The sequence below is a fragment of the Pezoporus flaviventris genome, unplaced genomic scaffold, assembly GCF_033815535.1.
Source record: "Pezoporus flaviventris isolate CSIRO_AGI_PZ_B2104156 unplaced genomic scaffold, CSIRO_AGI_Pfla_v1 ptg000116l, whole genome shotgun sequence".
NCBI lineage: Eukaryota > Metazoa > Chordata > Aves > Psittaciformes > Psittacidae > Pezoporus > Pezoporus flaviventris.
In genome coordinates, this window is record NW_026892664.1 from 1,375,479 (window position 1) to 1,388,076 (window position 12,598).

The window sequence follows — 12,598 nt, forward strand, 5'->3', positions numbered from 1 at the left end:
CAGATGATTTACAGCTGGGACACTGATCAAACACTACTGATAAAGGGGAGAAGTAGAGGATTTACTGCTGGGACACTGATCAAACTCTACTGATAAAGGGGAGAAGTAGAGGATTTACAGCTGGGACACTGACCAAACTCTAAGGCCACACGTAAAGACTAAAAAAGGTGAAAAGTGCAAGAAGAGGAAGACTCATTTACTTCATCTTGAAGACCCCTACCCAGAGGAGGAAGACTCATTTACTTCATCTTGAGACCCCTGCCCATGACCAGAGGGGGCACTGCACAGGCGCAGAGGACCTTCTGGCTCATTATAATACGAAGCGGGGATAGGACATGAATATGTATGGGCGTATTGTGCAACCTTATGAATATATATAACTTTAGAGAATAAATGTAGAGGGAAACAACACTGAGGTACGCATGACTTTGAGGAATTATCCCCGTGCGTCTCAGCGCTGAATAAAAAGCATACCTACTTTACAACTTTAACGAGTTGTGGAGTCAATCCGCGCATCAATTTGGCGAGCCAGCCAGGAGGTCTCTGTTCGGCTGCAGGATCAGCTGAGGGGCGGACATCCTAGGCGCCCCAGGCCGCTTGCCTGGAGGAGCTCCGCTCCTCGTCCGCTCACTGCGAGGACAGACAACAACCTGTGCCGGCTGCGGAGAAACGGTATGCTTGAAACTTAGGGGGCCTGTAAGGCGTACGCGTGGCCCGGGGCTGCTGGTAAGGCGCGCAGAGACGTCTGGCGCACAGCGTAGTTCCCCTAGGCAGGTAGGGCTTGCAAGCAGGGGACTCGCCGACCGGTAGAGCGGCCGCTAGCGATCCTGAGGGTGGATCGGGTGAGTTCGGGTTTTCGCTGCATCCCAAGTTTTGGGAGCCAGGAAGGATCTGCTAATGACCATAGTGGAAGCAGATGAACCAGTAGGCGAACCCACCAGGTCTCCGCTGCATCTCAAATTACAGACCTGCTACCATAGGAAGCAGGAGAAGGGTAAGGCGGAACCATAGCGTGAGTGTGCGGGATCCCATGTGTGTTTGTGTTTCTGTGTGACTGAGACGTAGCACAGCTACGAAGCGAGTGTGGAGTCCTGATCCGCGGTTCCGTGTTCTCCGCGAGGAGAGCGGCCGGAGACGGACAAAGCGTCTTTGTTTTGTGTTGCGCCTAAGTGCTTTGTGTGTGTATATGTCTGTCGTTAGTGTTAAAGATTAGCATTTAAGCGGTGGGGGAGGAGTAGACAAAAGTAAACTGTGGCTAATGGCGGTTTAAGAAGAGTTCCCTCTCTGCGCCCCAGTGGCTGTATAAGAAAAGTATAACCTCTAATATCTGTAGTCCTATTCTTGAGATCTGGACTTTACACTCAGTACCAGAGGCTTGTAGCCTCACATATGGGTGCATATTAACTTCTGAACAGTGGAACCTGCCGTGGATACTAGTGTAAATTTTGCTGGAACCGAAACTATGATCTAACAACAGGGGAACTGATCTGCAGAACCCAGAGATATTATTTTACTGAACCCCTGAGAATATCATAAAACTTGTGTGTAGGTGCTCTCATTTTTAAGTGCATTTGCAGAGCACTAGGAAAGAGAAGCTATAGATTTGTAAAAGATTGTTTGAAATGGGAGCTGGTCGAAATAAGGGAATTCTGAAGAAAAGCCCATTGGGTTACATTTTGGCACATTGGAAAGAACTGGGAGGGTCTTCTGGGGGTTCGGTAAACAAGAAAACGTTGATAAAATATTGTAAAATTCTCCATTCCTGTAATTTTGCATGATGTACACCCCTGTTATTTTTAACTTGTAAAATTTTATAGGAAACTTCTCTGGATAAAATTGAGTACTTGATGCATACGTATGGAATATCAGGTCTTGTGTGCAGGTATATAATTTTATGAAGACTCTGATGTTCCTATCTGTAAAAATATTGTGAGTGTAAAAAGCTTACTTTTGAAAAATTCATTGCCAAGCTTGTGATTGTTTATGAGATTGGGAAAGTATTAATTGGGATTTTGGTGTGAAGTCTCTGAAGTTGAGTACCAGAGGACAAGTATTAGCCCCCTATTTATTATATGCTTATCCGTAAAAAAAAACCCATAAGACATTCAGGAATGATATGGAAAGAGAACAGTGTGTCAATGAAATGACTCTTTCCCATGGTCATCATCTGTATGTGTTTGATTTGCCTTTCCAGACTTGGATTGCTCTGGAGACTGCTAAGCATTTTTCCTATTTGATATGGAATTTTCCCTGACTTGGATTGCTCCTTCTGTCTGTCGTGTGTTAGGGTTTGATAGCAGTTCTTTAAGGATGTTTGATGCCTAAGGCAGAGGATCCTCTGGCAGTGTGTACATGTATAATTTATTTATTTTAAATTTATCAGATCAGAAAATGGGGCTACAGCTCCCATTGTCTGTCTGGTAAATCTTAGTGAATTTAATTATATAAACCAATGAAAATGGTTGAATTATAGGAGAGAGGTTAAAAAAAAAATAAAAAAATCACATTTTAATCTCATGTCTCATGCTGGGCATGGGGAGGCTTAGTCTGGGTATTAGGAAAAATTTCTTCACCAAAATGTGATCAAGCATTGGAACAGGTGGCCCAGGGAAGTAGTGGAATACGTGTCCCTGGAAGCGTTCAAAAAAAAAAAAAAACAACATTGAGATGAGGCCTTTAATGGCATGGCTTAGTGGTGGTTTTGGCAGTCCTGGGGTAATGGTTGGACTTTATGATCTTAAAGGTCTTTTCCAACCCGGTTAATTCTACAATTCTGTGATCAGGAGAAATGGCCTAAAAATGGAACTTTAAATTATAATACATTGCTACAATTAATGTTGGTTTTGAGGGGGCCAGGAAAATGGGATGAAGTACTATATACAGATAGGGATCTGGCAGAGCTAATTTCACATCCTGTCTGCCACTCCGGGTGGTTTCTTAAAGTGAAAAACCTAATTTTGGCTTTGGAAAAGGACAGAGAAAACCAGAAAGCTAAGCTGAAGAGATGTTGTTCAGCCTGTGATATTGGGAGAATGATGTTTAAAAGTTGAATCAGGAAAATAAATAATAGAAAAATTATATATATCACAGATACCTCTGAGAGGAGCATCCTCTATACCTGTCCTATCAGATATTGATAAGGAGGAGGAGATTCTGTCACTCGCAACAAGCAACAAAACCAGAAGTGCTGTTGCAGAGGCAGGCATCTGTAACCCCTGCAGAGCAGGGTGAGCAGCTGTGAGAAGAAAAAAAAAAAAACAAAAAAAAAAGGGAAAACCAAAGGGGAAAGGAGGGGAGCTCGAGCAGCTCCTGTGTTTGAGCACGGAATGAGTGCTGGGGCAAGCAAACAAGTGGGAACAGACATGTTGATAGACGGGACTGAGGGGTTGTTGAATGTTTTGAAACTGGTGGAGGAGGAATGTCGGGCAAAGGTGGGGGAAGTGGGTTTTTCTCCTATGGGACCGGGTGCTGTGGAGAGTTTTTGCCCTGGGGGAAGAATTCCATGGACAAAGGACCTGGGGAATCTGCCCTAGTAGATCCACTGATTAAATTAAAACTAGAGACCAGAGGAAATAAAGTGGAATTTTAGTGGATACAGGAGCAACTTATTCGGCGTTCATTCAGAGGGAAAAGAATTTGTTACAGATGTGGGAGCAGCCTGAGCACGGATAAGGTCTTTGCTGTGTTCTACTCGCTGGTGGTGCCCATGCTGAACCCCCTGATCTACAGCCTCAGGAACACGGAGGTGAAGAACGCCCTGAGGGACTTTGTCAGGTGGAAGTAGCTTTGGCACGATGTTTAGCTGCTGGTTTTGTGACAAAGGTCTCCAGAGTTTCAGCTGACACCAAGGACTTTTGTTTCCCCACCCTATTCCTTCACCTTAAAGATCCGGTTTGGAACCATTTCCAAGTCTGTCTTTCTTCCTATGACTGGCTTGTGCACAACACCACAATCTGATTTATCTGCTCTATTTTATTGCCTTTATTTTCCCCCCCTTCTTTTTTTGTCTTATGAGATGGGCACTGAACATTAGTTCTGGGCTCCTTGATAGCCCTGTGAAAATGCTCTTCCACAGCCATCAGCATCTCCCAGTTGATGGCTTAAAACCTGCCTTACGACCTCTTCTCATTTTCAGGGTCTTTCTCCCCTATCATTAAAGGGCAACGATTTTTTTTCTGTACAAGTGCAGGAAATGAACTCAAAATAATGAATGAAGTACATTTATTTTAAGAGAAAAACTGGCATTAACCTCACCTAATTAGGCACTGCTCTGAGATCTCTATCTTCTCTATTATCTATGGATAAATCTAGATATGGTATCTAAAGATGAGATTTGTTAACTAATTGTTAGGTAGATAAGGCTGTTGAATAATATCGTCGTTAATGCTCATTTCAATGTAGGCCAGGTTTTGAATCGTCTCTAGAGAACTCAATATTCTCCTCCAAAATATTCAGGCTGATTTAACAGCACCTGCAGAACAGGGTAAAGAGGCCCATGTCCAGCTCTTCCTGCCAAAAGGTGATTTCTTTTTGAGGTATCAGAAGTACTTAATGAGAGGACCTCTGTCATGTATTTGATGTGAGAAGTTTGTGTCTACAGCCAGGGCTTTCTGCGTTTTGTAGATCCCTTCTCTACAAAGATTGAAGCAGAATCATGCAATGAAGCTCTGAGTATAAAATGTATTTCCAGACCCTCAAGCCTGTTTCTTATATTGCTGGAATTCACAATTGTGCCTCCCCTGCACGTTGGACTGAGGTTCCTATTGCCAGTTCACTGAGTCGAATCCACCACACACAGGACTATGGCATTCAAGACTTCCCTTGGAAAGGTAGCACCAAGTGTGGGTAAACCTTTGACCATTTCAGTTGTCTCTGCTTTGGAAACTTTCTTAAACCCAAGAGGAAATAAGGACACCAGAGTGGGGTAATTCATCAGACAGTGATGAGCCCTCCACATGACACTGCTCATCTAGACTCCTGTTTCCACAAAAGCTCAGATCAGATAATATTTTGAGGTCCAGCCTGGGCTTTCTGTGGCTCTATGATTCTATATGTATAGTCTAAGCCAAAATATCCAACAAAATGGTAGAAAACAAGGTGTGGTGAAGGTTTTAAAGGAAGCTGTCCAATATCAAAGGTCTCTGTCCTGCCAAGCTCTTAATAACATCAAGCATTTAATGACATCAATTCTGGCTTCTTCACTGACTGCAGGTAGGAGCCACGTTCCCCCACATGTAAGACAATGTGTTCTCTTAATACTGTTGTTTTTCAGAGCACATAAGCAGTGTGTTCATTATAAACATACTTTCCAAATAGAAGCTAATTCCTACTCACATCAGCTAAAGAATTTTTCCCCCATCAGTGTGTTTTGGCTTCTTTGAGACCCGGATAGCTCTCAATTACCATTGATTCTGTGTTCAGGATTGTCTTTCATCAACAGAAACTTCCCACAGGCTTAATTCTTATATGAAATCCACTGTTTGGTGTTTCCCAGTGCGCTTGAGCATGAGCTGGGCATGGACATGGGATGTGGGTACTGATCTCCAGCTGGAATTCCATTTCTCTCACCATTTAAGTAAAAGCTCATGTCAAATGAGTATAAAATACCCCTTAAAATGAATGGGAGGAGACCTGATGTGCCCAAATTTTCCTTTACACTGGGTGGTCTCAGCACAGTTCATCATCCTGTGTTATGAATGATACTGTCTACAATTTTTTCCTTTATCTATAATCTATTGTAAAGCTGCAGCCTGGGGAGGGATTCGCCCTGATATTCAAAAGTGCAACTTAAGAGCTTGATTCCCACCAACTTCTTCTCTTTGAAAGGCACAAACAAATGCTATGAATCTTCTGGAAACTTTTCTCTGACACTTTTTCAGCAAGCAAATGTAAAACTGCACTTTCTCTTCCCTCCCACCCCAGAGGCATTAATAAAGAGCTCACAGGTAAGAGTGAGGAATTTTACTGGAGCAGAGAACAAGGTCAACAATCTTGTAAGAAAAATAGATAATTACGAGTGACAAAAGTTATAAATGAATAAAGCTGATTGGTGTTTCCTGTGAGGAAAAGGAGCCTGGGATAATTGAGGGTAATTTCTTCCTACAGACTGGTGCCTACAAACTGAATTGAAGTTTGAGGTTCCTTCTCTTGATTTCCTTCCAAGGAGCATGTGATGGCTGGGTCTCTTTCTCATTACATACTGTCATTGACTTCTGTGCAGGATCTGTGGAAGAACATAAATAAAGTCATGTGGATTAGTGAAAATCTCATTGTTTTAGTGCATCGCAGTCTTCCTCAGTTAAGATGAACTGTTCATGTCCTGGATGACAGAGCTCTTTTGTGTAGCCAGTGGTTGAAGAACCTCCTTGTGTACTTGACCAGAGCCGCCTTCACGTCCTTGTTCCTCAGGCTGCAGATGAATGGGTTGAGCATGGGGCTGATCATGGTGTAGAAGATGGAGGCCACCTTATCCAGGCTCCTGAGGCTAGATAGCGGTTGTAGGTACATGAAAAACGTTGTATCATAGAATAAGTCAACAACCATCAAATGGGATGCACAGGTGTGGAAGGCTCTGGCCCTGCTCTGTGCTGAGCACATCCTTTATGTGTAATCCTTTGATGAAGACCTGCTGAGCTGGTGACTCTGGGCTTCCACTGTATTCAAGGATGAGAAATGGGCATTTTGAGGCAATGAACAATTATCCCAGGGTGAAGTAACAGGTCTTTATCCCCCTGAGCAGCCACAGCTGGGGCTCCATCCCCACCCTCTGCCCATTCGTCCCCCTTCTCTATTTAATCTCAGCCCAGGGAGGTTGAACTTCATAAGAGGAGTTCCAGTTCCCAGTTTGGCAGGAGGTGTGCACACCTGTGGAATCCTTTGATGAAGACCTAGGTTTGCTCATAGACTTTCCAGCAATTGCTGGACCCAACCGTGTTTCAGGGCCTGATTTGATCTGACTTGGCCTGCTCTCGTACCTATCTTGTCATCACCAACTTGCCTGATGATTTGGAGTCTTGGCTGAACTTGGCCCAGGTCTCTGTTCCTGCCCTGCTTCACTTGCTCAGGTACTGTGGGGTGGTCCCTGCACCCCATGGTGTTCCCCTTTGGCTCTGTTTCAAGAGATTAAAGAGAGAAACCCCTGTGGTACTGGCCAGGTTTCTGCAGACCATCCTTGGGTGGCATGATTTAGCGTCAGTTGTCCCTGCCCATGGTAAGAGGGTTGGAACTGGATGATCTTAAGGTCCTTTCCAACCCTGACTATTCTATGATTCTATGAAATTAGAACCTTTCTCTGGCTGCATCCAACAGCCCAGCCAGGGCTCGCTGCTCTGGCACACGCTCTCCATTCAGACCATGTCCCTGCATGGGCAAATTAGGAGATAGTCTTCTCAGTGAGGAAAATAGAGTAATCAACTGAGCATTCTATACAGTGTTATTCTCTGGTCATTAGTATCTCCTCCATTTGCAAATATGATATTAGAATTATGGTCTTTAGTAGATAGGCAGCACTTTTATTTGGAAATGCGTTTCAAGTCTTAGTAAAGACTCTTTAATCTTTCCAGCTTCAATGTTTCTTTGCTTTGAAGATGCTGAGGTACCATCTCTAAGAAATGCTCTTTCTCAGTAACTTCAGGACAGTTTCCCATCTTGTTCTATTCTGTCTCCCAGAAGACAACTCATCTCATAGGTTGAGGAATTAACAGCTCCAGATTTTTAACTTACAAAATCACTAAAGAAATTTTTCAGCTAAAGCTGAAGGGGAGAGAAAACAAGATTGCCATAGGTGATGTGCGCAGTGAGGCTGCTGGCATCGTATCCCAACCACCTAAGATAGAAAGTAATAACCGGTAAAAACAGGAGTCTCTGGTAGATGCAGCCAAACATTGACACCCAACACCCTGTAGAACTGAACAGAGAAAAAAAGGAGACTTGGAGGATTTACTTCTCTGAAGCTCTGATTTATAAAGCAAGCCAGGAGGTGAGAAAATCAGTTTTTTCTCAAGATAGAGATGATTCTGTGCAGTACAGTCATGCAGATCCACACATTGAGTCCAAGTGGAATTGTCATGGGAAATGTCATGGGAATTCTAAATACAACTGGCTCTGTCAGCTTCCTTTGATCTCGCTGCCTCTTCAAAGGGCCCGTATGCTTGTGCAAAGGAAACCGAAGGTAGTAGTAAAAAGATTAGAAAGTAAGAAATCACTTTCTTGGGGAAAAATAGAAACAACGACAGTATGAATTTATAAAATGAGCTTAAATACTGGAATCCAGTGGGAAAATCAGTGGGAAAATCCCCTATACAGTTATATCCAGTGTAGATGCTAGGTATGTTTTCCCCAGGGCTGATCAAAAGCCAACATATCCCCATAGCCAAACACTGCAGCAGGCTTCCAACAAATCCTTCTTGCTGAAGGATCACTGCTACCACCTTCCATTTGGACAGTACCCTCCCAGTCAGCTGACTTCAGGAAATATCTAAAAGGGTGCTCAGGCATTGGAATAGGCTGCCCGGGGCAGAGCTGGGGTCACCATTCCTACAAGTGTCCTAAACCGTGTAGACAAGGCCCTTAGTGCCATGGGTTAGTGGTGGCCTTGGCAGTGCTGGGGAATGGTTGGACTGGATGATCTTAAAGGTCTTTTCCAACCTAAACAATTCTGTGATTCTCTAAGTCTATCTGTGTCACTTTATTTGTAATACCAGTTTTATACGTTTTATTTGTATTCCTCTGTCACACATATATATATTTAAACACAGAAACACATATTACACATATTGGAGCTGAGGGACAAGGTCAAGAATCTTGCAAAAAAAAAGTGGATATTTATCAGTGACAAAAGTGAGAATTGAATAAAGCTAATTGGTGTTTCCTGTGAGGAAAAAGAAGCCTGGGATAATTCAAGGTAATCTCTTCCTACACGCTGGTGGCTGAGAAGTGAAATGAAGTTTGAGGTTCCTGCTCCTCTTGGTTTCCTTCCAAGGAAGATGCGATGGGGGTTCTATTTCTCATTAAATACTCTGACTATTGTGCAGGAACTGTGAAAGAGCTACACAGTGTCATGAGGATTAGTGGAAAATCCCATTAGTTTAGGCGTTCTCACTTAATGTAGAGTATTCATGTCCTGCATGATACAAGTCTTGCTTGTTGTCAGTGGTTGAACATCCTCCTCCCACACTTCAGCAGAGCCCCCTTCACCTCCTTGTTCCTCAGGCTGTAGGTGAATGGGTTGAGCATTGGGGTGACCACGGTGTAGAAGACGGAGGCCACCTTATCCAGGCTCCTATGGCTAGAAGAAGGTTGTAGGTACATGAAGAATCCTGTCCCAAAGAATATAGAAACAGCCATCAAATGGGAGGCGCAGGTGTGGAAGGCTCTGGCCCTGCTCTGTGCTGAGCACATCCTCAGCACGGTGCGGATGATAGAGATGTAGGAGAGTAAAATGACCACGCTTGTGCCCACTAAGGTGATGGTGACGAAGGCAAAGATGAGCATCTCGCTGCTGTGGGTGTCGGAGCACAGGAGCTTCAGCACAGGAACTTTGTCACAGAAGAAGTGGTCAATGCGGTTGGGACCACGGAAGGAACCTCCAAACACGCACCATGTGTAGACAATGGCACTGAGGAAGGCGAATAGGTAGGATGATACTACCAGCTGCCAGCAGACATGGCTGGAGATGATGGTCACATAAAGCAGGGGCTGGCAGATAGCAACATGGCAATCATAGGCCATCATGGCCAGGAGGTGACACTCAATGGCAGCAAAGAATGCAAAGGTGAGGAACTGCATCATGCAGGCAGTGAAAGAAATGGTTTTGTCCTCTGATAACAGGTCTGCCAGCATCCTGGGGCAGAAGACTGTGGAATAGCAGATGTCAGTGAAGGCAAAATGGGTGAGGAAGAAGTACATGGGGGTGTGGAGGCTGGGAGACCCGCACCAAGATGATAATGCCAAAGTTCCCCACCAAAGTGACAATGTAAATCAATAGAAACAAGACTAAAAGAGGGGTCTGTGCATATGGGCTGTCTGTAATTCCCAACAGGATGAGTTTAGTCTGCGTGTGATTTCCTCTCATGACCAGGTGTTACCTACCAAGGCAAAAGGAAGGAAAACATCAAAATCATTGCAAACAGAAATTCACTTTTGGACCACATTTAACTACAATCGATCACCAGTTTAACTGCTATGTTTTGGTGGAATTAATATTTTGTATTGTATTTTTTAAACCCAAATTATATGATTTTGGTTTTCATTTGAGGTATTTGGAAAAGAACAGAGAGTGCGATGAAGCAAAAACTGCCATTTTTGTTCTTCTATGCTGAGAAACATAAACTATGGATTTATTCAAGCACCTGATTTTTCAGGTTTGAGTGAAGAATCAGATCTTTACTCACTTTCAGATTGGAGGCAGTTTGTGTCAGAAGACAGCTTAGAGGAACCTCATAGGAGCACACATAAACCTTGAGCAAGAGAAAGTCACATTCCCATTGAAATGGTAGCTTACACATTAATGACCTCCAGAATTTTCCTTTGGTTTTTAGTTCTAATGCCAGTCTTCAGATTGCATTTATCAAAGTGTTATACATAATTCAAAAAGGATAACATTCACATTGCTAAAGTCATGATTTATACCTTTCTGAGTTCCAGCATGCTGAAGCACCTTCACACCTATGGGCATTATGTTGCTTGACCTAAAAAAGAGTTGATGTTATAAGAGGCTGAATCCAAAGGCTGATTTGTTAGTGACCATATTCTGTTGACAATCTGAAATGCTGCATTTCTTTATAACAGAATAAGATTCTTTTGAATAAATCAGTTCATCTTGCTTTAGCTGCTGATGTAAAAGAAACACAACCTGCATCAGACATTGCTCCCTCTTCTTATAAAGAAAACCCACATTGGTAAGGCTGTTTTCTGACACAGCTTTACCAAAGAGGACGAGAGAACATGAAGAAGCAAACCCACTACCTCACTGCAGGTGAGGCTCTGATTTGTGTTGGTGTTACCTCCTGTGCCTTCCCTCTGCCACCGAGTGATGGGAGCCAAGGATTTATCCCCAACGCAGCAGAGAACATCTACGTACCGGCATCAGCTCTGTTAAGCACCTGATGTGAAGAGAAGGGAGCTCCTGCCAGACTCCAAGAGCCCAGCTTGTGGTGCTGGGGCTGTAAATACAGTTGCATGTGCTCTCCTGGGAGGAAGCCTCCAGGGCTGCTCATGCTTTCCCAGAGGAAAACAAAGAGAAGGAAAAGCAAAGGGTGTGAAATCACCTCTGAAAGGCATTGTGGTGCTTGGGCATCTGAGAGTCATGAAGGGATGCTTCTGACATACTTGTGTATTATGCCAAGCATTCTATCTCTCTTTGCCAAAAGAATGAGGATGGGTTTAGAGACATTTCAGATCTTGTAGAGGGTCCCTAAATGCGACAGGAACCACAAGTGACTCCTTCTCTGGAGCTGCTGCTGATATCCCTCTGTGAACACTTGAGCCCCAGTGGGATTATCCACATATAGTGCCTGGATGTCCAACACCTGAGCTTGTGCTTTAGGGCTTCCACTGTATTGAAGGATGAGAAACGGGCATTTGAAGCAGTGATGAATTGTCCCAGGGTGAACTAATAGGCCTTTATTCCCCTGAGCAGCCTCAGCTGGGACTTCATCCCTACCCTCCACCCATTTACTCTTCATCTCTATATAAGCTCAGCCCAGGGAAGTTGGGCTATTTTTGAGTTTTTGTTTTCGTTTTAGCAGGAGTTGTGCACATCTATGGAATCCTTTGATGGTGACCAAAGCTTGTTCATGTATCTTCCTAGCAATTGCTGAACCTGGTCGTGATCGGGGGATTGATTTGATCTGTGTTGGCTTGTCCCAGGTCTCTGTTCCTGCCCTCCTGCTCTTGCTCAGATACTGTGGGATGGGTCCTGCACCCCATGGCATTCTCTTTTGGTTCTGTTTAGACAGATTTAGAAGACAAACCCCTGTGGCAGTCTCTGGGCTCCTGCAGACTAGAATCTCTCACCCTCTGCACCCAACAGCCCAGCCACTGCTCACCGTTCTGCCAGTCCCTCTCCACCCAGATCCTATCCCTACATGGGCAACTTAGGAGATAGTCTATTCAGTGAGGGAAAGTAGAGTGAGAAATCAAACATTACATTCAAGTGTTATTTTCTGGTCTGATTTCAAAGGCCTCTGTCCTTCCTAACTTTTCAGCATTTAATTGCATTGATTGTGGCTCCTTTGTTGACCACAAGTAGAAGACACTTTTCCCCCGACCTAAGTCACCATCAACAGGCTTAATTTGTAAGTGACATAGACAATCTGGTTTTTCCTTGTGTGCTTTAGCATGAGCTGGTCATGGACATGGCATGTGGGTGCTTATTTCCAGCTTATTTCTATTTATCTCACCATTTAAGTAAATAGGATTTAAGATGAATGTACAACACCCCTTAATATGAATGGGATGAGCCCTTGATGTGCCCAAATTCTCCTTACCACTGGGTGGTCTCAGCACAGTTCATCATTCTCAGTTATGAATTCCATTGCTCACAATTCCCTTCTTTGAAGTGAAATCTCTTGTGAAGCTGCAGCCTGGGGAGGGATTC

General features: G+C 43.8%; 1 pseudogene; it reads right to left on the minus strand.

Moving 5' to 3' along the window:
• Window positions 1–9,147: 9,147 nt before the first annotated feature.
• On the minus strand, window positions 9,148–10,072 carry LOC133282263 (olfactory receptor 8U3-like; annotated as a pseudogene).
• Window positions 10,073–12,598: the final 2,526 nt, after the last annotated feature.